The sequence below is a fragment of the Solanum tuberosum genome, unplaced genomic scaffold (genome assembly GCF_000226075.1).
Source record: "Solanum tuberosum cultivar DM 1-3 516 R44 unplaced genomic scaffold, SolTub_3.0 scf00308, whole genome shotgun sequence".
NCBI lineage: Eukaryota > Viridiplantae > Streptophyta > Magnoliopsida > Solanales > Solanaceae > Solanum > Solanum tuberosum.
Window position 1 is genome coordinate 127,971 of NW_006239234.1, and position 26,634 is coordinate 154,604.

The following is a 26,634-nucleotide window of genomic DNA, read 5'->3' on the forward strand; positions in this document are numbered from 1 at the left end:
CCTGGGCAGATTCGGACCTTGAGGCATGGCCCGAAGCATTGCTCGACTCAGAGCCTGAAGCCTGGGCAGACTCAGATCCGGACATAGACCCCTCCTCTGAACTGGAAGCAGCCCCAGTTGGTGATCCGATCAGTGTGTGCTCCTCATTAGACTGGGAGACAGTGACTACGTAGGGAAGCACCTTTTGGGGGGTGCCTCTGGTGACACGGGGTGCAGTGGGAGAAGTTCGTGTGTTGGGAGGAACGTATGCTGGATATTTTTCCGTGTCCGTGTCCTCATTGATTAACCTGAAGCTAGGAGCAACAAATTTTGATTTGCCCTATTTTTTATAGGTGACTAGCTTCTTGGGTGCCATCGTACCTGTGGAGGCGATATTAGTTCCAAAACTAACCATAAACAAGCTAACAAATATTTTAGAACTGTAAACGAACAGTGACAAAGTCCCAAGAAAATTTCAGACAGAGGCTACAGTGGTCATCCACGGAGGAGACCTACGGTCCGTAGACTGATCCATGGTCCGTGGAACCCTTTTGTGGATCAGAGGACCAACAATCTTGGTCGCAGATGGAAACCACAGATGTACAGAACGGTCCGTAGATCATCAATCTACGGACCGTAGTCCACATCCGTGGTTTCACACTTTATGAAATTTCAGGTGCATCCAACCACGAACCTAATCTATGGTCCGTAGACGGGGTATCGTCGATGTGATCTGTGCAAGATTTCAGCCATTTTTTTTGATTTTCAAGTCCACATCGTGGACCATTTTCAACAATATCCTAGTCTAACCATATATTTCAACATTGAATCATGCTAGTTTGTCATTCTCAGGATTTCGATTAATCATTTTAACAATTATTTAAGACAAACTGTGGACCCCTAAGTCGAAACTTACATGTAGATTTATAATCACATACAACAAGGCAACACAATCACTATATATTGTTCCAAGGGTATGGTGACTTCAAATTTTATCATGCAATTTCATCTAACAATTACCCAAGGTCAAGACCCGACTCCCGACTCGCTATATTCAATCTATGAATCGAAATTTAAACTGAGAGAAAAGTCTATTACCTTACAAGCAACGTGGAGTGGGGTGATTACGTGACGACACTAAGTTTTGCAAGACCAAAGAATCACCTCTTCATTACTAGCCCAACACCGGACCCTTTTAGTGGAATATGGAATGAGTTGTATTCAGAATGGAAAGGAATTGTGGGAATGATGGGGGAATGGGAGGGATGATTTTATGGGGGAGTTATGGAGTGATTTAGGGGAGTTGAGGGTGTTTGAAACGGTTGGGGAGTGAATGGAGGGAAGTGGAAATGATTTGAAATTAGGGGCGTTTTAAATAAGGGGGTCCGGGTCGGGTCAGACAGTTTTGGGGTTTTGGACCCACGAGACCTCGTCTACGGTCCGTGGGTCGATCTACGGTCCGTAGATTGGGACCGTAGATCACACTTACACTTGGAAAAGTTTAGGGGCTTACCTGGGGTCTACGGACATCATCCACGGTCCGTGGATAGAACAACGGACCGTCGATGGGGTCTGTAGACCTCTGCACCAGACCATTTTCTGCAGATTTTACATAGCGTACCTGCATATGTAGCAACCATTAGGCTATTCTTTTTACATTTTCTAGACACTTTCTAGACACGGACCCTATGCTAATTCTAGCCAACAATAAAAAAAAACTAAAACACCTTTCTAAATTGATACAGAGACGCATTTAAACAAAGAAAACTACTAAATGGAAAACAGAAACCTATCGTTGGCTAGATTGTACATCTTGGGTTGCCTCCCAAGCAGCTCTTGATTTAACGTCGCTGCACAACGCAAGTTTCTTGATTACTCAAACTTCATCAAGATTGTAGGCCTCAATCACTTCTTGCACACTTTCAACATTTCCCAGATAGGTCTTGATCCTTTGCCCGTTTACCATGAACCTTATTCCTTCACTATTCTCAAGCTCAACCGCTCCATGGGGGAGCACTTTTGTGAGCAAAAATGGCCCAGTCCATTTGGACTTGAGTTTGCCTGGAAACAATCGCAACCTAGAGTTAAATAGAAGCACAAGATCACCAACCACAAATTCACGCTTTTCAATTCTTTGATCATGATACCGCTTCATCTTCTCTTTGTACAAGGCTGAACTTTCGTAAGTTTTTAGGCGAAACTCATCAAGCATATTCAAGTCATTCATTCTTTGATTAGATGCGGCGCCCCAATCCAAATTTAGCTTCTTCATTGCCCACATCGTCTTATGCTCTATCTCTACCGGTAAATAACAAGACTTCCCATATACAAGTTGGTAAGGAGACATACCTATGGGGGTCTTGTATGCAGTGCGATAGGCCCATAGAGCATCATCAAGCTTCCTTGACCAATCCGTTCTATTAGCATTCACAGTCTTTGCCAAAATCTGTTAGATTTCTCTATTGGACACTTCAATTTGCCCACTAGTCTGTGGATGGTAAGGAGTGGCTACATTGTGGCGGACACCATATTTCTCAAGTAGTGCCTTGAACAACCTATTACAAAAGTGAGAACCTCCATCGCTAATAATAGCCCTCGGTGTACCAAATCTGGAGAAGATATTCTTTTTCAAGAATGCGGTGACACTTTACCTTAATTATTGGGGAGCGCAACTGCTTCCCCCCACTTCGATACATTATCAACCGCAACAAGAATATACTTCATCCCATATGAACTCACAAATGGACCCATAAAATCAATGCCCCATACATCAAACAACTCTATCACCAATATAGGATTCATAGGGAGCTTTTGCCTCTTTGAAATCCCTCCTTCTTTTTGGCAACGATCACAAGACTTTGCGAAATCATGAACATCTTGGTGGATGGTAGGCTAGTAGTATCCACACTGCAAAATCAAAATCTTATGTGCAGTACGAATACCACTATGATGCTCACCAACAGGTGATGAATGGCATGCTTCAAGTACACTCAACATCTCAACCTCGGGCACACAGCGACGAATAATCCCATCAGCACAACTACGATACAAGTAAGGCTCATCCCAAAAGAATTTCTTCACATCATGCATAAACTTTTTCCTTTGGTGAAAAGACAAAATTTCGGGGGCACAATACCGCTTGCCAAATAATTAGCAAAGTCTGCGAACCAAGGAATCAAATCATGAGCTGCAGTCAATACATGTTCATCTGGAAAAGCATCATTAATTGCAGCCCTATCTCCAAGCTTTAGCATACCTCTTCCTCTAATCTGGACAAGTGATCGACAACTTGATTTTCGGTTCCCTTTCTATCTTTTAACATAACATCAAACTCTTGTAGCAACAATACCCATCTAATCAATCGTGGTTTTGCATCCTTTTTCGCTATCAAATACCTCAATGCAGAATGGTTAGTATGCACTATGAACTTAGTACCAACCAAGTAGGATCGAAATTTCTCGAATGCAAAAACCACCGCAAGAAGTTCTTGTTCGGTCACAGTATAATTCTTCTGGGCCACATTTAGAGCTTTGCTAACATAGTAAATAGGGTGAAGAATTTTCTCTTTCCTCTATCCTAGTACCACACCAAGCACCACTCCATTTGCATCACACATTACCTCAAACGGTTGTTCCCAATTAGGTGAAATAATGATAGGGTGTCGTAACCAACTTCTCCTTTAATTCTTCAAATGCTCTCAGACAAGAATCATCAAAATCAAACTTATACCCCTTTTCGAGCAGTTTGCACAATGGGTGTGCAATTTTTGAAAAGTCTTTGATGAATCTCCTATAAAAACCTGCATGCCCAAGAAAACTTCTAACACCCTTTACAGAAATGGTGGCGGAAGCTTTTCTATTACCTCAACTTTAGCTCTATCAACCTCAATACCTTTCTCTGAAATTCGATGACCCAACACTATACCTTCTTTAACCATAAAATGACACTTCTCCCAATTCAGCACCAAGTTGCAGTCTTCACACCTTTTAAGCACCTCGGCCAAATGATCCAAACAACGATCAAAAGAATCACCTACAACTGAAAAATCATCCATGAACACTTCAATAATGTCTTTCGCGATATCATAAAGTATAGACATCATACAGCGCTGGAAGGTAGCTGGAGCATTGCACAACCCAAATGGAATCCGTTTGAACGCAAAAGTCCCATAAGGGCAAGTGAGGGTGGTCTTCTTTTGGTCTTCTGGAGCTATAGAAATTTGATTGTAGCCTGAATACCCATCAAGAAAACAATACCAACCCTTTCCTGCAAGTCTATCCAACATCTGGTCCATGAAAAGCATAGGAAAATGGTCCTTTTCTATCCACTCATTCAACTTCCGGTAATCCATACAAACTCTCCATCCAGTAACGGGCCTCATTGGAACAAGCTCATTTCTTTCATTTGGAACCACAGTAATACCACCATTTTTAGGCACGCACTGCACATGACACACCCAACTACTTCTGCAATGGGGTAAATAACTCCCGCATCCAGTCACTTGATGATCTACTTTTTAACGACCTCTTGCATAGGTTGATTTAATCTTCTCTGGTGCTCGATACTGGGCTTATGATCTGGCATGAGTTGGATTTTGTGAGAGCAAATATCGGGAGGAATCCCAATAATATCTGCAATAGTCCACCCAATAGCTCGGTTGAACCTCTTTAACACAGTCACCAAGCACTCTGCTTGTCTCGCATTCAAATCTGCCGCAATGATGACCGACAAAGTATTCTCTCTGCCCAAGTATACATACCTCAAATGCAGTGGTAGAACCTTAAGCTCCAATTTCGGTGCCTCCACAATAGATGGTCTCGTGGGTGGGGACTCGCGATTCTTCATGTCTAACTCATACTTCTTTGGGTTGGACCGATATTCACACTTATCTAGTTCGGCTACCAACTCACCATACTCTTTAATACCATCACTATCGAAATTCATCATAACTGCTGCTAACGCCTCAACACCTAGTCACTCTTCAATTTGCACTTCTGTCCCACTCTCCACTCTGTAAGTTATAGCAGATACTGTTTGAAGCTCACCACTCTGCTTCATGGACCTACAAATATTGAAAGTTGCTTCTTCATTATTTAGTCTGAACTTCATATGTCCCTTTTCCATATCAGCCAACGCACACCCTGTGGCAAGAAATGGTCTCCCAAGGATGATGGGAACCTCAAAATCAACCTCACAGTCAAGAATCACAAAATCTGCGAGAAAAATGAAAGACTCCACTTTCACTAGCACATCATGGAGTACACCAATGGGCCTCTTCACAGTTTGATCGGCCATTAGTAACCGCATTGTAGTGGGCTTTGGGTCCCCTAGACCCAACTTCTTGTAAATAGACAATGGCATGAGGTTTATGCTGGCACCAAGATCACACAATGCCGTAGCAAAGGGTAACAACCCAATAGTACATGGGATCGTGAAAGCACCAGGGTCTTCCTTCTTTTGCACAAGAGATCTTGTAGCAATATTACTACAATGCTGCAATTTATCATCATCTTCAAAACTTTCAGACCTTTTCTTTGTCACCATATCTTTCATAAACTTTGCGGACCCAGGCATTTGCTCCAAAGCTTCTACCAAAGGAACGTTGATAGAAAGATGCTTCAACATACTAATAAACCTGCAATATTTACCATCTTCAGTCTTTTTCACTAACCTTTGTGGAAAAGGTGGTGGAGGTCTAGGTATGGGGACCACTTTCTGATATATCTCCGCTTCCTACTCTGTCGCAGTCTCAGACTCTTCTCTAACCTCTACCACATCATTTTCTTTTCTAATCTCTGCATCCACCACAGACGGCATAAATAGATCTATGGTTTGCTTACCCCCTCGAGTAGTAACTACCATACAATGACTGTCATTCTTTGGATTCTGAATGGTGTTGCTAGGAAGAGTACCAGGTTGACGTGGGTTCACTGTAGTAGACAATTGTGTCATCTGCTGCTCTAGGTGCTTTATTGACACTGCGTGGGCATCAACCTTTTGTCCAATACCAGACAAGTCGCTTCTCATCTCCTTCACATTCTCATCAGTTGCATCAAACCTTCTCATCATCTTATGCATCATATCTTCAATACGCGCCATATTGCCTCCAGTTTCCCTAGCACCAGATTCCCGATTTTGAGGGGGAACATAAGGTCCAACCCGATCGTTTTTGTTGCCATAGTTTTGACCTTGGCGCCAATTTTCCGTGTTGGATCCTTGGGCATTTGGTCGGAAACCCCCCGTCTGATCATTCACTGCATAAGCATCTTCTTCATAGTAACACTCTTCAGCTGATGGTGGCGTTCTAGTCAAGTTATTCACAGCATTTACCTTCTCTGCACCTCTGCTCACATACTTCAATACCAACCCAACTCGGTCCTCATCTGAGCCATCTCCTCACGAATCTCCTCTGCAGACTGATTATTCGTAACATGAACGACAAATGTGTTTCTCCCAGTATCCGACCTCCTAGTGCTCCATGCTTTATTGTTGCAAGAGATCTTCTCTAATTTTTCTGCAATCTGAGCATATGTGCACTCACCATATGATCCTCCAGCAATAGTATCAAGCACTGCTTTATTTTTGTCATCGTGACCTCGATAGAAATATTCCTTTAGCGACTCATCATCAATACGGTGATCTGGAACATCTCTTATGAATGAAGTGAATCTGTCCCATGAGCTACTCACAGACTCTCCAGGTAATGCCACAAAATTATTTACCCTATCTTTGTGATTGAGCTTCTTGGACACTGGATAATACCTTGTTAAGAACACATCTCTCAGTTGGTTCCATGTATAGATTGAGTTATGAGGAAGCTTAGTGAACCATATAGCAGCATCGCCTTCAGTGATAGAGGGAACACTCGCAATCCGATGACATCCATGTCCAAGTCTGGTCGACCTATACAGCTCTTGCAGACCACCCTTATCTTGGCTATGTGAGCATGTGGGTCCTCCGATGGCAACCCTGAGAACAAGCCCCTCGTTGTAAGCATCTGCATTAAGCTACTGGTAACCACAATTGTGTTCCCCGGAGGCAAAATGGGTAAGACTAGAGGTCCATCAGAGTCAACAATATTGACGTTGCCCCTGTAGTTGTCATGCAGTTGTGGGCCTGGTGGACCATGCACCCTCACTGCATCTCCCAATTGATTTTCAGCTAAACCCCGATTTTCCCCACCAGCTACTCTTGGCTGTTGTAACTCAACTACATCACCAAGATTTACTCCGATAGGGTTAACTGGAATTCCTTGATTGTTCATTCTTCGCAAAGTTCGGTTCAACTCTCGATCGTATGGAGTAAGTGGTTCACCCTGGCGCCGTGTACTTGGCATAAACTAGAGTTAGAACCTGAGAGAGACAAAAAAAACAAGAAAAAGTAAAATTAGGAAATATTTGACTAACGTTTAATAATGTAGTTAAAATAAATCTAAAAGCCAAATATTTCCCCGGCAACGGCGCCAAAATTTGATACTCTTAAATTACACCTCCCTAAAGAAGCATAAGCGATCGTTATCAAGTAAAGAACCCAACTTGTAGGTTGGGATCGATCCCATGAGGAAAATGGTTTTAGACTTTACTTTAACCAACAATTATATTCAATTAGTCAAATTACTTCCAGAAACAAGTAATTAAAAAGTAGGGGTTTTGTGAAACAAATTGTAAGAATTCAATAAATAATCAATAATCAAAAGTCAATTTTGGTTGTTATCAAGATGAGTGAAATAAGTAGGGTATACGTGTTTCCCACAAGCTCATAACACAGTAATCCTAGTAATCGTAATCCTTTCCTAATGCACTACATGCAAAGTGATAAGTTAGGTATCTCTAAATCCTTGGTCCGACATCTAGAGAATTTCATCCCTCACCATGGTCCGGCTACGTGTGTGTAATTTACTAACCCTTACCTTTACCTCATATTAGACATCATAATCGATGTTTGGCTTAGTTATTACTTCGCACCAATCGAAACTAGCCTATTAGATAGTATCACACTAAATCTATATTGATAATTCTTTTCTTGTTGATTACCTCCATGGTCCGGCAAGTAGCAACAAGGCAAGTTCTAACGTTTGCAACCTCTAAAAAGACTTCTAAACGAAAGAAATATCAATGCATGAACCACACTATTCAAGAATTGCTTATTTAGTATTCATACTTTGTTAATTGCTCATGGTTCCCATAACCCTAGCTGTGGAGTTTAGTTACCCATAATCATATGAACAGAATTCATTATTTTAGATGAAAGAATTATAAACTTACGTAAAAAGAGTAATAAACCCAGAAATTCAACTTGCATTGCAACTTAAAAATCTTCAAAACGATCTTAGGAAATTAATAATTGCTAAAGTTGCAAGTTAATCTCCCAAGTCAAGAACTAGAATAGAATAATAATTTCTAACCCCCAAAAACGAGGTTTACATGCCCTATTTATAGAAAACAAGTCCTAAAACAAAGTAAGGAAAGTTTGTTACAGGCACGCGTCTTCATTCCACGAGACTGACTCACGGACCGTCAATGAATCTACGGTCCGTGAGTCCCTTCCGTCAGCCAGGACTTAGAAAATATTTCAACTTCTAAAAATCAGCTTCTCTGAAGCAAACGACGGAACTGCAGTACGGACCGTAGATCGATCTACGGTCCGTCAATGCCCTTCCGTAGCTCCACACTTAGAATCTTCAAAAATCAGGTATTGGAACCCTTGCAGTATCAATATACGGATCAACAGTACGGTCCGTTGATCTATTTACAGACCGTCAATGGTCACCGTGGTTCCACACTTGGTCAGATTTCCCTGATTTGCCTTCCATTCCTTGGCTTCTGATCTACGACCACCATCTACGGAGCGTCGATGGACCTACGGTCCGTAGATCACCTCCGTAGATGCCATTTTCTGCATTTCTTTTAGCTGTCTCTTAATTTCCGCGCCTGAACATCTTTCCTGCCAAATATGATAAAAACCCATACAAAAAGGCCCTAGACACACACAACTTGTAAGTGAAATGTATTAGAAATACCGTAAACTCACGGTATATCAAACCCTAGGTGTAACTTGGCGTGTAGGACTCCGAGAGGCCCTACCCAAGCCACTTAGCATACATTATACAAGATAATAGCAATTCAAGAAAATTTAGAAGAACATTTTTCCAACAGTTTTTTAAAACAAAGTGGAAGTCTAAATAATGTCTCAAAGACATCTAGTATAAAGAGTGATCGGGACGTAACCCGTACATCACATATAAAACTAAAAAGTAAAGATAATAGGAAGTAAAGTCTTGGAATTCAGAATATGAGGACTCACAAATCTTCAATATTTATTAAGATATCCCTAGCCACGGGGGTGCAAATCTGGAGTGCCGGACCCTATATTTGGGAGAATGTAGGAAAGAGTATGCGTTAGTACAAAAATGTATCAAGTATGATTGCAATGCATAAATATATGAAATCATTCTAAAAGGTACTTGTTCATGATATGCCATGACCAAGATAAAACATGAGATAAAAGAGTTAGAAAGATAAGTCATAAAAACATGGTCAATGCAAGCTAACATCTTGAAAACATTTGTGAGATATTTCTTGAAATAACCTTAATTGATTAGTGCGGGAGATTTACTTTCAACTCACATGTAAGACCATGTGAGCTATCAACATGGAATTTGGTGTCTACCCCACAGCGAAAAGAGGTGTTCTCACTTGACAAGGTAGGAATCATGAACTTCTAGCTTACGTAGATCCACTAGCTAATGTCTATCTAGACAACCTATGGTGGTACATCGTTTAGGGGAAATGGGTAATCGCCTCTTCTCCACTAGGTATTAAGCATAACTCCCACATAATATTCATTATACTTAACTTTTCTTAACATTTATGAGACATAGGTAATCGCCACTTGTCTTATCATTGGAGGTCATGGGTAATCGCCGCTTGCCTCATTAATAGAATAAATCCTTAACTTTGATTCATTTTAGGTGAAAAGACTATTCAACCTTAGAATCACTTATGTGAGAAAACCTTTCACATTCATATATTGAGTAATTATGTGAGAAATCCTTTTACAACAATCAACCAACAACAACATCATTTATGCTTTACTCTCAAAGCAACATACATAGTATTACATCAATTTCAAACGAACATGCATATTTCCATAGTTCACCTTTCATAGTTCAAAATCCACTATAAATGATCAAAATCTAGAAAACATGGGTTAAGCATGGGTTCATGTGGATTCATCTTAAAAACATGGAATTATCTCAATTTATGCATAATAATTCATGAAACAATCAAATAAATCAACATTGAAAAGAACCCATGACATAGAAGAAAAACCTAACTTAAATTTGGGATTTCTAGGTTCAAAATTGAGAAATTTAGGAACTCTATGGAGGAAAAGACTCCATAGATGAAGACTATCATACCTTGATGCCAAAAGCTATAAATCAATGGGGGATTAGGAGACTTGATCTTGAAACCCTAGCTTTCTTCTTCAAACTTCTACAAAGAGAAATATTTGAGAGGATGACTTGATCTTCTTTTTAGAATTTGAGAGAATGAATTCATTTGGGTATTTTTGTGGGTAAAAATCATTATATAGCGCTTTGGGTAGAAGAAAAAATGATATAGTATTGAGTCAAAACAATTGGGAAAAGACCCTACAACCCCTGACTTAAAATTGCCGAATTGACTCACTGAAGCCCAAAACTGTCACGACCTAGGGGTACCTCTAGATGTAAGATGGCGTATAGAACCCCGAAGGACTCCATACAAGCCACTTAGTCCTCATAGCAAAAGCAATAGACCAATTTAGAGTAAAACAATATTTCAAGTCAAAAAAGTTTTTCATAAAAGAAAGCGGAAGTCTAGACACTTTATCTCATCATAGACATCTATTACAATATTGAATGAAATAGAGGCTAGCCCATACAACATGTCCAAAAAGGGAAAGTACATGAAAGAAACTAAGCATATGAAATCCGTCCTCGAACCATGAGGACTCACTAAGCTCGGGAACACTTAAATCCAAGCTCTAGCCACAAGTATGATCACCTCTAGTGCCGGACCCTACACTTGGGGAAAATGTAGGTAAAAGTAGGCGTTAGTACAAAAATGCACCAAGTATGGTAGCCATGCATAAAAACACTTGAAACATGCAAAAAGGGACATTTCATTTGAAAGCATGCAATTTACCAAGTTTAAACATCATCATAGAGGTATTTGGAAAACATAAGTCATAACATCATCTTTAAATCATTTGAACACTACGAGATACTTCTTTAAGAATGTCCTAGTTCATCATTTCTTTATGTGGGAATAAAACTTAACCGACAAGAGACCATGTGAGAGTCAACATGGAATCCAAAGACTCCCTCACCGAAAAAGGGTGGTCTACTTGCCTAAGGTAGAACCGGTAACTCTTAGCTTAGGTGGATCCACGAGCTAATAACCTACGGGGGAACGTAGTTATGGGATACAATGATTGCTACTAGAAATCCGGACATCAACTACGTGAAGGCTTCCATCTCATGAGACATACTTGGGAAACCCGAACTCTCCGACGTGAGAGTTCCTATTTGGAAGCCCAGACTCAACTTCGTGTGAGCTTCCGTCTCATTTCAATATCCACTCGGTGCTAAGCATAAATCCCACAATTAGTTATTAAGTCTTCGCTCATGTCTCATGGATGGATGTCCTTAACAACCAATCCAAGTTAGTTCATTAGATCATGTGTGAGCACTCATCACCATCCATTATCACTTTTACTCTTAGATTCAATTAGGTGAGAAAAGCCTTTCAACCTTAGGATCCTTAATATTGTGAGAAAACCTTTCACATTAATGTTCATATGACTTCATGAGAATATCCTCTCAATCAGCCCACAACAACAACATAATCACTGACACTTTACTCTCAAAGTGTTCTTAAAGCATTTACATAACCTTCATAAAACATGCATAATCTCATACTTTACCTCCTTGAGGTTCACGACTTACTTTTAATCAACACATCTATATTTTAAGCATTACACATGGATATCATTATAATTCATGTGATTCTATCACCTCATGCATTAATTCATACAATTCCTCTTTCATCAACAAAGACCCACATCATATCATCAATTTTGAGAAAATAGGGGAATCACATGGGTTCTTGGGGATACATCATAAAAACCATAGGAAATCATCAATTCACGCTTAATATAACTCAATTCAATCATAAAAATCAAGTTTGAAAGGAACCCATGACTTTTGAATCAAACCCTAACTTTTGGGGATTTCTATCTTTTGAAATTGAAGGTTTTGAGAGGACTCCATGGATGGAAGCTACCCATGGATGAAAACTACCATACCTTAACTCCAATTGCTAGCCTTCAATGGAGGAATTTGACCCTTAGCTTGAAACCCTAGATGAATCCTCCTTCTTCTTCTCCAAGTTCCTAGAGAGAGAATATTTGAAGGAATTGGTTTTCTTTTGTGAATTTGGAAGAATGGACTAAATGGATCTAATTTGGGGTAAAATGGCTTATATAGGGGGTCTTAGATATAGTTAAGACGACATAGTATAGGAACTAATTAATTAGGAAAAGACCCAACTATCCTTGAGTTAACCATTAGTTGTCACCGACCTACCAACTGACGGACCCAGTCAACAGACCGCGAATGGACCTACGGTCCGTCTTGGTGAACCATGGTTGGTGGTCAGAGATTTTGGCCCTGAACTACGGTCACTGGACCACGGAGCGTGGACCGATCTACGGTCTATAGGTCCGTTCCGTGGTCCATCCTTGGACACTTTCTGAGTGACCCATCGACTGACCCAGGCGATGGGCCGCGGTCTGACCCACGGTCCGTCCTGGTGGACCGTCATTTGGTCATCAGAGACCATGATTTGGGGCTCCAACCCACGGACCACACCTACGGTCTATGGTTCCACTCACAGCCGTGGTTGGCCTCCGTGGCTGACACCTGCAACTTCCAAAAATCAGGTTCATTTCCCTTTTTCGGATACGGGGCTTTACAATATCTCCCCTTTAGGACCATTCGTCCTTGAATGAGACTTAAACTGATTGTAAAATAGTAGGAGAGAAATTATCAACCCAACCTAATCAATGCAATGTATACAACCGAGGAGGAACTATCGACTCCAAGTTAGGACGTTTCGAAACATCACAAAAGGGGTGACTTAACTCTATCAGCCCATTATGCATGCAATGCACATAAATAAGCATGGGACATCAACTCCAAACTCAACATACTCAAATGAAACACAAGAAGTAGGAGCTACATCTAACAACCCATCATGCATGAAACTTTCAACATTTCTCATGTTCTAGGAAGAACTACCTTTTCCAAGCTTTAAAGCATGCTCAACAAAATCTCATGGAGCCAATATGGAATTTATTCTCAAATGCATAATTAAAACATGTTCATCAATTCATCTCATGAAGTCAATAGGAAACTCATACTCAATGCACACTAACATGAGGAAACTTAATCATATAAACTCATTTTCTTTCTAAATATAAGCTTTCATGAATATGCATAATCATAAGGGAATCATGGAAAAACATAAATCACACATGACTCCTAAATATAGAATAAAACAAGAGGAACTCATTACCTCAGGCTAGAGTAGGGGTAGAAGGAAAAATATGAGGATATCGGGACATCATATCGGCCTCGGCCTCCGAAGTAGCACCCTTAACTAAATGATTCCTCCACTATACTTTTACGGAAGGAACTTCCTTATTCCTTAACTTCTTAACTTGCCGGTCCAAAATGTCAACCGGAACTTCCTCATAAGAGAGACTTTCATCAACTCTCAACCCTTCTAGGGGAATTATGGATGTTGGATCTCCAACACACTTCTTAAGCATAGGGACATGGAAAACCGGATGCACCGATGCCAACTCATTTGGCAAATCTAACTCATAGGCAACCTTAATACGCCTCAAAATTTTATATGGGCCAACATACCGGAGACTAAGCTTCCCTTTCTTACAAAACCTCATTACACCCTTCATAGGCGAGATTTTCAAGTAAACCCAATCATGAACATCGAACTCAAGATCCCTTCTTCTAACATCTGATATAAGACTTTTGTCGACTTTGAGCCGTTTTGAACCTTTCTCTAATAAATCGAACTTTCTCAATAGCTTCATAAACTAGCTCGGGACCTATCAAAGCAACTTCACCTACCTTACAGAGGTTGCAGGTGCCATCCACATGAGCCAACCACGGTCCGTGGGTTGACCAATGGGTCGTAGGTGGGCCATGGGTAGGTAGTTTAGAAATTGGTCCAGCCATGGACCATGGTGGGATCTAGAGATCGTAGGTGGGTCCACGCCCCATGGTCCAGTGGCCATCGTTTAGCCCAAAACTCTTTGACCATGGACCACGATAGACCAAGATGGACTGTAGGTCAGTCGACTATCTGTCGGTGAGGGTTCCATGGATCGAGAGTTGGCAGTTATTTTAGGGGCATATGGATCTTTTTCTGGTTTTTATAAAATTAACGTGGTGTTGTTTTGACTAAACCTAGACCGCCTATATAAGGATTTTAGACCCCTAAACTCACTCAATTAAGTCATTCTATGAATTCCCAAAAGAAAATCCAAATCCTCTCTCAAATACTCTCTCTAGAAGGTGGAAGAAGAAGAATGAGATTGAAGCTAGGTCAAGATCAAGTCTCCCAATCTTCAAGCTTTTGTGGGCATTGTGACTAAGGTATGATGTCTTTTCATCCATGGGATCCTTCCTCCCATGGATTTGATGCTTATCCTGACCAACGACACTAACTTACGGTACGAGTGTCTACGATCGTCGATAAAATAGTAACCCAACCAAGGGTTGGGGTCGTGTCCCAAGGGAGTGGTTTTGAGAATTAATAGAAAAATAAAATTAAGTTCTAATTAGTCATAGCTAAAGACATATATGAATAAAAACATTAGAAATCTAAAAAGTGACACAAATGTGTCAAATATCAAATGGAGTTTGTCACAAGTGTAATAAAAACAACAAAATTTAAAGGGGAAAACAAGTATGGGGAGAAGTTCTTGGGGTGTGACCGTAATATAAGTTGATATAAATCGTTGAGTACATGCTTTCGATAGGAAATTTGCAAGCTAATAGTGACTAGGCTAAGCTTTAGATGGAAATAAGTTCCCTCTCAGGCAACTTACCCCGTTTCAAATGGGTTCCTCTCGGACACCCATTTGCCGCATGAAGGCCAGCCTATGCCTTACCCCACTCACTCTCTCGAGCCGAGTGTTAGGATATGGGACTAGGGCTCACCCTCTCGGGCTGAACCTTATGTTGACCCACTCCTTAGGCCATCAGTCTAGCGGTCTTGGTTTCGCGACCTCTTTCTCGAGCAAGCTGAAAACACATGGGTAGTTTTGTATTTGCAACTATATATCCATTAAATTAAACCACAACCATTAGGTGAAATCACAATTAAAATACATCTAACTTATCAGCAAGCAAGACCCAACAATAATATCAACACATATTTGCAAAATTACACCCCAAGAATGGGGTTTTTAGCCATACATCAACAGATAGAAATTTATACCTAAATGAGATTGCATTCAAATGGGTATGAAGATTTAAGTCTTGTTACAGGCCAAGAATGAAGAATCCAAGAGACCCAACTCCAAATCTAGAAGATGAAACCCTATTTTTTTTCAAGTCTTCAAAACCCTCTCAAAATCAAAGCAAAAATACTAAAAAGTACTATTCTATATGAAAATTATAAAAATTGTTCAACTCCTAAAACTACAACTCTAACTAGTATTTATAGTTTTCACAGATTTGTGTTGCAGCGGATCGTTCAGTGTCGTTAGTCAGAATTGCCGATCAACTCGGCGATTCGCCATTTGGTGTAGGTCATCGCCGTCTTGCACTAGTCCTCAACATCATTGTGCTCTGAGTCATTGGGCGATATGATGCTGCTTCGCGAAACTTCTCGGAACTTCTCGGCGATGCGCCGACTGCTCCCTTTTTCCACCGACTTGATCATTTCCTTCAGGGGTCAGCACACTGGAACAAAAGGCAAATATTTGATCGGTTGGCAATTCACCGAATGGGTTCGGCGATTCGCATATCTTCATTTCTTTGTTCTTTTAGCTTCTTTTGCTCCTTTTCACTCGATCGTGTCCATGCTTTCCCTCAAACTTCAAATACCTGAAACTCCAAGGTTTTCATCAAATATCGAGATAAAACATGCATTTGAGGACACAATTTCTATTAAAATATAGCCCTAAATGAGTCCAATTTGTGGACTCATCAACACTCCCAACTTAAACTTTTGCTTGTTCTCAAGCAAACTCAAGTTCAGCCGTTCAAAAAGGGTGTCTCGAACAGTGCTACACAAAACTCAATCATGAAGTCACACAACAAGACTCAATTTACTTCTAGAAAGATCAAATGTGCACTTCAAAGATTCAAGTTGTGACTCACCAATATCAACGAATTGCATGCTCACAATACTTACTTCAAATGCAAGTGCAAGGTCAACTATAGTGTTCAAATGCCCTCACACAAAGGCTGATTCCATATTCACACCATGGTTTCACAGTTTAAAGCTTTGGAATAAGATGCAATGCTCACACTCACGAAGAAGAACATAATCCAAGCTTTCACCCATAGGTTTGCCCGTATTTTCCAATCAACATTTGTTTCAGCTCACTCAAGATCAAAAAGGTCTTTCTAAGGTTTATAATGTGGATGAGTGCAAATGTATGATCATTTAGGCTCAGTGACTTTCATCCTCATGAAATGTCGTTCACACAACACTTCCTTTCCTTTTCCTTCATCATTTTCATTAGTGCTCATAAGTCATCCTATTATTCACTTTCCATGGATTATTTGGGAACCCTCTTTCATATTTCAACTTTATTTCACAACTTTCTTTTTCATTCTTTTTCTTTTTCTTTCTCTTCTCTCTTTCCTTTTTTTTTATATGGAAGGATTCCATTTTCCTCAAAACCATGGGTAGGAGGGACTTTCTTGCACTTCTTGACTTTCCCTTTTCTTTTCACCACACCCCCAACTTAGGCTTTAGCCTAGGTTGACTATTCAAACTAACCACAACTCCATGAGGATTATGGGTGATGGATTAAGAAAGGTCTAGTTTTCATCAAGTTTTCTTCTAAGGAAAGGTAAGGCTCAAGGGGTGTTCAAGAGAGAATCACACACTCACAACGTAGGTCACAAAAGAGGTATATGTCAAATTGGTTCACACTCTTTGAAGTTGCCTAAGATCATATCAAGATATACCATCATTTAGTTGACCGGACCAACGGGGCCAATTCTAGGATATATCATGCATAGTTCACATGTAAGCTCACCATACTAGGTATTGACACTATAAATTAAACAAGACTCCACACTTTCGCTAGTGTTCAATAATCATCACAAGAGAATCAATTTGATACAAGGCTAGTCATAACGAGATGCAAAGAGTTCACATATTGTATATGCCACTTCATTTGGCCTCATCGTAGCCGCGCATTCATGTTCGTTTGATTGAGAGCACTATTCAAGTCATCGGTATTGATTGGAACCGAGACTCATTTTTTTGCAAAAGAACAGCCACATTCAAGAGCATATAAAGGGTGACAAAAATGGTCAAAAAATTCAATTTTTTTTGGAAGGGTTCAAAATCATTTTGCAAATTTAAGATAAGAGGGAGCCAAAAGCTCAAACATCCACGAAAAGTAGATAAAACAATTTAACCGGAATAACCCAAATATATACACAAAAGCATAGATAATGATAGTCGCACAAAAGGTAGGCTTCACCCCACCACAATACAAAAACTATTTCTCCTCAAATGCATATAACAATAATTCAAGGGTCAAATTAGAGAAAGACAAAGAGAAGGCTAGAGAATAATTATGGTGACTAATCTGCTCCATCTGTCAGGGCAGCATGTTCTTTCTTGCAACTTTATGTCTGGCTTTATATGTTGTTTCGAGTCATAGTTCCTTCAACAATTTTTTGCATTACAAGGAAGGCGAGGTGGGGACCTTAAGCGATCCGCTAAGTGGTTCAGCTAGCCATACACAGCTTTGCTAAGCAACCCAATGCGCTTGTTTTCAATCCACGTTCTCGAATGCATCACAGCCACCCTTTAGCGCTGACCAATATAGAGTGTGATCCATGTGCTGAGCACAAATTTCTAACTAAGACACTTAGGTAATGCAGGAATATATGGAAATTAGTGTGCACCGATCCAGTTGGAGGAATGGAAGCGTGTAAAAGAGAGCTAGTTTGAGAACTTAAACCTTTTTCTCTTAAACAGTCTAGTCCTTTCCGATTAGGGGACAATAGTCGCGATCGCTAAGTCATTCGGTATTTCGCCGAGTAATCACTCACTTCACCGAGTTTTACAGATCTTCCCAGTAATTCTGCAAGTTCAAACGGTGGATAAAGGTGGGTCGCCGACCTCATCGGCGAGTCACCAACTAGACCTGTTGCTTGCAACACTGAACTTTTCGAACACCTCCCATACTTCACCCTGTACGAACAACACACTATTACTTTACTAATACACAAATATAAGATATTAAGGGGTTTTGGGTTGCCTCCCAAACATAGCCTTAGTTAACGTCACTGCACGACGCAAGTTAGCAACTATTTTTCATCCTTGGTGTCGCCCATATTTTAATTAGGTGAGTTCTCGACGAATGGTGGGTAGTGACCTGGTAACAGATGACCGATTTGAGCATCCTACTGCTGGATAGTCATGGAGTGAGAGGTTGACGCTTCATTTAGCATTTCGATGTTTTCCTTCATCTCATTCAACATCTTCTCCTGCGCTTCAGTTTTTTGCCAAATGAGTGAAAGAGTTTCGTCATGTTGCACGCCTCCCTGTTTCTTCCAATGGCTACACTTTCAGAGGGAGAAGTGCTTTTATTTTCCCATGGCTTGTACTTCCAATTCCGTGACTCGGTTGGAAAGAGCATCCAATTGGTTGACTAGTGCATCCTCCTACTTCCTTTTGGCTTCTTTGTTTGCTTCTAACATGCTATCAAGGAGTTTTGCTACTACTTCATATGGCTGGTATAGCATGCCGCCCTCGCAAAATTGATTGGCTACAGTACTATTCTCGGGTCCTAGACTCCTATAGAAGCACTCCAGTAGTGCCTTGTCCGTCTTCCTATGAGATGGGAATGGTTGCAGCACCGCTTGAAACTTCAGCCACATTTCCTGAATTTTCTCTTCCCCTACTTGTTTAAATGTCAGGAGGTTGTCCCTGAGGTTCAGTAGTTTCAGGAGGGGACCGTGTGGTACCCATAATGATCATCCATTCTTATTTCCTTGCTTTGATATTAAGACAAGCAAAACAAAACTACAATTTAGATTAGTAAAGCTAAAACTAAGAAGGATAAAAAATTCTATCTAACTAAGAATTCCCAAATAACACCACTCTCTGGCAGCGGCGCCATTTTGATGCTTATCGTGACCAACGACACTAACCTACGGTACGAGTGTCTACGATCGTCGATAATATAGTAACCCAACCAAGGGTTGGGGTCGTGTCCCAAGGGAGTAGTTTTGAGAATTAATAAAAAAATAAAATTAATTTCTAATTAGTCATAGCTAAATACATTTACGAATAAAAACATTAGAAATCTAAAAAGTGACACAAATGTGTCAAATATCAAATGGGGTTTGTCAAAAGTGTAATAAAACCAACAAAATTTAAAGGGGAAAGCAAGTATGGAGAGAAGTTCTTGGGGTGTGACCGCAATATAAGTTGATATAAATCGTTGAGTACATGCTTTCGACAGGAAATTTGTAAGCTAATAGTGACTAGGCTAAGCTTTAGATGGAAATAAGTTCCCTCTCGGGCAACATACCGTGTTTTAAATGGGTTCCTCTCGAACACCCACTTGCCGTATGAAGGCTACCCTACACTTTTACCCCACTCACTCTCTCGAGCTGAGTGTTAGGATATGGGACTAGGGCTCACCCTCTCGGGCTGAACCTCATGTCAACCCACTCCTTAGGCCATCAGTCTAGCGGTCCTGGTTCCACGACCCCTCTCTCGAGCAAGCCGAAAATAGATGGGAGGTTTTGTATTTGCAAAAACAAAACCATTAAATTAAACCACAACCACTAGGTGAAATCACCATTAAAATACTTCTAACCTATCAGCAAGCAAAACCCAACAATAATATCAACACATATTTGCTAAATCACAATCCAAGAATAGGGTTTTTAGCCACACATCAAGAGATAGAAATTTATAAATAAATGAGCTTGAATTCAAATGGGTATGAAGATTTAAGTCTTGTTACAAGCCAAGAATGAATAATCCAAGAGACCCAACTCCAAATCTAGAAGATGAAACCCTCTTTTTCTTCAAGTCTTCAAAACCTTCTCATACTAAAAGCAAAAATACTAAAAAGTACTATTCTATATGAAAATTATAATAATTGTTCGACTCCTAAAACTACAACTCTAACTAGTATTTATAGTTTTAACATATTTGTGCTGCAGTAGATCGTTCGACGTCGTTAGTCGGAATCGCCGATCAACTCGGCGATTTGCCCTTTGGTGTAGGTCATCGCCGTCTTGCACCAGTCCTTAACATCGTCGTGCTCTAGGTCATTTGGCGACATGGTACTGCTTTACGGAACTTCTCGGCGATGCGCCGACTGCTTCCCTTTTCTGCCGACTTGATCCTTTCCTTCAAGGCTCAGCACACTGGATCAAAAGGCAACTATGTGATCTGTTGGCGATTCGCCGAATGGGTTCGGCGATTGGCACATCTTCATTTCTTCGTTCTTTTAACTTCTTTTTATCCTTTTTGCTCGATCGTGTCCATGCTTTCCCTCAAACTTCAAATACCTGAAACTTCAAGGTTTTCATCAGATATCGAGAAAAATCATGCATTTGAGGACACAATTTCTATTAAAATATAGCCCTAAATGAGTCCAATTTGTGGACTCATCAACACTCCCAACTTAAACTTTTGCTTGTTCTCAAGCAAACTCAAGTTCAGCCGTTCAAAAAGGGTGTCTCGAACAGTGCTACACAAAACTCAATCATGAAGTCACACAACAAGACTCAATTTACTTCTAGAAAGATCAAATGTGCACTTCAAAGATTCAAGTTGTGACTCACCAGTATCAACGAATCTCATGCTCACAATACTTGCTCAAATGCAAGTTCAAGCTCAACTATAGTGTCCAAATGCCCTCACACAAAGGATGATTCCATATTCACACCGTGGTTTCATAGTTTAAAGCTTTGAATTAGATGCAATGCTCACACTCACAAAGAAGAACATAATTCATGCTTTCACCCATAGGTTTGCCCGTATTTTCCAATCAACATTTCTTTCATCTCACTCAAGATCAAAAAGGTCTTTTCAAGGCTTATAATGGGGTTGAGTGCAAACGTAAGGTCATTTAGGCTCAGTGACTTTCATCCTCATGAAATGTCGTTCACACAACACTTCCTTTCCTTTTCCTTCATCATTTTCATTAGTGATCATAAGACATCCTATTATTCACTTTTCATGGATTATTTGGGAACCCCCTTTCATTTTTCAACTTTATTTCACAACTATCTTTTTCATTGTTTTTCTTTTTCTTTTTCTTTCTCCTCTCTTTCCTTTTTTTTTCTTTTATATGGAGGGGTTCCATTTTCCTCAAAACCATGGGTAGGAGGGACTTTCTTGCACTTCTTGACTTTCCATTTTCTTTTCAGTACACCCCCAACTTAGGCTTTTAGCCTAAGTTGGCTATTCAAACTAACCACAATTTCAAGAGGGTTATGGGTGATAGATTAAGAAAGGTCTAGTTTTCATTAAGTTTTCTTCCAAGGATAGTTAAGGCTCAAGGGGTGTTCAAGAGACAATCACACACTCACAAGGTAGGTCACAAAATAGGTATATGTCAAATTGGTTCACACTCTTAGAAGTTGCCTAAGATCATATCAAGAGATAACATCACTTAGTTGACCGGACCAACGGGGAAAATTCTAGGATCTATCATGCATAGTTCACAGGTAAGCTCACCACACTAGGCATTTACACTACAAGTTAAACAAGACTCCACACTTTTGCTAGCAATGATCATCACAAGAGAATCAATTTGATACAAGGTCAGTCATAACGAGATGCAAAGAGTTCACATATTTTCTATGCAACTTCATTTGGCCTCATCGTTGCCGCGCATTTATGTTTTTTCGATTGAGAGCACAATTTAAGTCATCGGTATTGATTGGAACCGAGACTCAATTTTTTGCAAAAGAACAGCCACATTCAAGAGCATATAAAGGTTGGCAAAAATGTGCGAAAAATTCCAAAAATTTCGGAAGGGTTCAAAATCATTTTGCAATTTTAAGATAAAAGGGAGACATAAGCTCAAATATCCACAAAATGTAGATAAAACAATTTAACCGGAATAACCCAAATATATACACAAAAGCATAGATAATGATACTCGCACAAAAGGTAAGCTTCAACCCACCACAACACAAAAACTATTTGTCCTCAAATGCATATAACAATAATTCAAGGGACAAATTAGAGAAAGACAGAGAGAGGGCTAGAGAATAATCCTGGTGACGCAACTGCTCCATCTGTCAGGGTAGCATGTTTTTTCTTGCAACTTTATGTCTGGCTGTATCTGCTGCTTCGAGTCATAGTTCCTTCAACAAATTTTTGCTTTACAAGGAAGGCGAGGTGGGGACGTTAAGCGATCCGCTGAGTGGTTCAGCTAGGCATACACAGCTTTTCTAAGCAACCCAATGCACGTATTTTCAACCCACGTTCTTGAATGCGTCATAGATACCCTTTTGCGCTGGCCAATATAGAGTGTGATCCATGTGCCGAGCATAAATTTCTAACTAAGACACTTAGGTAATGCACAAATATATGGAAATTAGTGTGCACCGATGCAGTTAGAGGAATAGAAGCGTGTAAAAGTGAGCTAGTTCGAGAACTTAAACCTTTTTCTCGCAAACAGTCTAGTCTTTTCCCATTAGACGAGAACAGTCGCAATCGCTAAGTCATTCGGCGTTTCGCTGAGTAATAACTCACTTCGCCGAGTCTTACAGATCTTCCCAGTAATCTTGGAAGTTCAAACGGCGGATAAAGGTGGGTCACCGACCTCGTCGGTGACTTATGAACTAGACCTGTTGCTTGCAATCCTGCACTTTTTGAACACCTCCCATACTTCACCCTGTACGAACAGCACACTATTACTTTACTAATACGCAAATATAAGATGTTAAGGGGTTTTGGGTTGCCTCCCAAACAGCGCCTTAGTTAACATCACGGCACGACGAAAGTCAGCAGCTATTCTTCATCCTCGGAGTCACCCAGGTTGTAATTAGGCGAGTCCTTGGCGAATGGTAGGTAGTGACCTGGTATCAGATGGCCGATGTGAGCATCCTGCAGCTGGATAGTCATAGAGTGAGAGGTTGACTCTTCATTTAGCATTTCGATGTTTCCTTCATCTCATTTAGCATCTTCTCCTGTGCTTCAATTTTTAGCCGAATGAGTGAAAGAGTTTCGTCATATTGCACAGCTCCCTATTTCTTCCCACAGCTACACTTTCGGAGGGAGAAGTGCTTTTCTTTTCCCATGGCTTGTACTTCCAATTCTGTGACTCGGTTGGATAAAGCATCCAACTGGGTCACTAGTGCATCCCACTCCTGCTTCTTTTTGGCTGCTTTGTTCGCTTCTACCAAGCTATCAAGGAGTTTTGCTACTACTTCATAGGGCTGGTATAGCATGTCGCCCTCACAAAGTTGATTGGCTACACTTCTATTCTCGGGTCCCAGACTCTTATAGAAGCACTCCAATAGCGCCTTGTCCGTCATCCTATGAGATGGGCATGGTTGGAGCACCACTTGAAACTTCAGCCACATTTCCTTAATTGTCTAATCCCCTACTTCTTTAACTGTCAAGAGGTTGTCCTTGAGGTTCAGTACTTTCAGGAGGGGATGGTCCGTGTGGTACCCATAATGATCATCCATTCTTAATTCCCTGCTTTGATATTAAGGCAAGCAAAATAAAACTACAATTTAGATTAGTAAAGCAAAAACTAAGAAGGATAAAAAATTCTATCTAACTAAGAATTCCCAAATAACACCACTCCCTGGCAGCGGCGCCATTGTGATGCTTATCGTCACCAACGACACTAACCTACGGTACGATTGTCTATGATCGTCGATAATATAGTAACCCAACCAAGGGTTGGGGTCGTGTCTCAAGGGAGTGGTTTTGATAATTAATAGAAAAGTAAAATTAAGTTCTAATTAGTTATAGCTAAAGACATTTACGAATAAAAACATTAGAAATCTAAAAAGTGACACAAATGTGTCAAATATCAAATGGAGTTTGTCACAAGTGTAATAAAAACAACAAAATTGAAAGGGGAAGGCAAGTATGGGGAGAAATTCTTGAGGTGTGACCGCAATATAAGTTAATATAAATCGTTGAGTACATGCTTTAGATAGGAAATTTGCAAGCTAATAGTTAGTAGGCTAAGCTTTAGATGGAAATAGGTTCCCTCTCGGGCAACTTAACCCGTTTCAAATGGTTTCCTCTCGGACACCCATTTTCTGCATGAAGGCCAGCCTACGCCTTACCCCACTCACTCTCTTGAGCTGAGTGTTAGGATATGGGACTAGGGCTCACCCTCTCGGGCTGAACCTTATGTCGACCCACTCCTTAGGCCATCAGTTTAGTGGTCTTTGTTCCGCGACCTCTCTCGAGCAAGCCGTAAACACATCGGTGGTTTTGTATTTGAAACTACAAACCCATTCAACTAAACCACAACCACTAGGTGAAATCACCATTAAAATACATCTAACCTATCATCAAGCAAGACCCAACAATAATATCAACACATATTTACTAAATCACACCCCAAGAATGGGGTTTTCAGCCACACATCAAGAGATAGAAATTTATACCTAAATGAGCTTGCATTCAAATGGGTATGAAGATTTAAGTCTTGTTACAGGCCAAGAATGAAGAATCCAAGAGACCCAACTCCAAATCTAGAAGATTAAACCCTCTTTTTCTTCAAGTCTTCAAAACCCTCTCAAAATCAAAGCAAAAATACTAAAAAGTACTATTCTATATGAAAATTATAATAATTGTTCGACTCCTAAAACTACAACTCTAACTAGTATTTATAGTTTTCACAGATATGTGCTGCAACGGATCGTTCGGCATCGTTAGTCAGAATCACCAATCAACTCAGCGATTCGCCCTTTGGTGTAGGTCATCGCCGTCTTGCACCAGTCCTCAACATTGTCGTGCTCTGGGTCATTGGGCAACATGGTACTGATTCGCGGAACTTCGCGGCGATGCGCCGACTGCTCCCTTTTTTCATCGACTTGATCTTTTCCTTCAGGGCTCAGCACACTTGAACAAATGGCGAATATGTGATATGTTGGTGATTTTCCGAATGGGTTCGGTGATTCGCACATCTTCATTTCTTCATTTTTTAGCTTATTTTGCTTCTTTTTGCTCGATCGTGTCCATGCTTTCCCTTAAACTTGAAATACCTGAAACTTTAAGGTTTTTATATCGAGATAAAACATGAATTTGAGGACACAATATCTATTAAAATATAGCCCTAAATGAGTCCAATTTGTGGAGTCATCTGGAGTCCCCTAGAATTCCACAATTTGAAGAAGAATATCCCCAATTCTAGTGAGGGTTTCTTCCAATGTTGTGGGTTATGTTGAATGTTGATCCAATTGAGTGGATTATGATTGATTATGATTTAATTCGTAGGATTACATGTTTTTAGGATGAAATTACATGTACCCATGCCTATTCCATGATTTGACCTAGAACTGATATAATTGGGTTTATGCCTTGAAAGGAAACTTTTTGGGTTTTGATATCTCCTTATAGGATTGATGGATTATGACTAGAATTGCTTGATATTGAAGTATATATGATTAATTATGATGTTAATTTCTTGAGAATAAATCTTAGATGATGATCATGAGAATTAGGGCTTTGAGAGTAAAGCTTATGATATGAATTGTTGGTAATTGATGTTATTGTTGAGGAAGATATACTTCCTACATGAATTGCTTAATTATGAATGTACGAATGTTAAAGGTTTACTCACATGAATGATTCTAGGTTGAAAGGATTTCTCACAAAAATAAAAGAATCTAGACTAAAATCTTATGTAATTGAAGAGGCTAGAGGTGATTACCCTTGACCTCCATATGTAAGGATATGAGGTAATTCCCATACTCCTTAGAATTGTACAAGAGGTAATTCCCCACATTCTTACTATGTAGAATGGACATGGAGGCGAGTACCCATGGTCCTTATGAAATGATGTGGAGGAGAGTACCCATGTCATATGATGAGATTGTGGAGGCGAGTACCCGCGATCTAAAAGTAAGTAAGGCAAGAGGCGAATACCCATTAGCCTTTGTAAGATAGGCATTAAGGTGAATCCCCATGTATTTAAAGTAAGTATGAATGATATGATTATGTTATGAAGATAATTTGCTTGCAGTGTTGCTAGATATGCCTTCCATGATGTGAGCTTGACTAGAGGCGAATGACCTAAGTCTTGACTAAGGTTAAGTTAGGCTACTTAAGGAAGTGTTCCTCTTTCATTATGATGCTTATTATGTCTTGATTA

The 26,634-nt window shown here is 40.1% G+C and overlaps 1 protein-coding gene across 1 annotated transcript in view; it reads left to right on the plus strand.

The window, feature by feature from the left end:
* Positions 1-26,634, plus strand: part of LOC102586336 (ER membrane protein complex subunit 10) — a 60,558-nt gene that overhangs the window by 33,601 nt on the left and 323 nt on the right. The window lies entirely within an intron of this gene.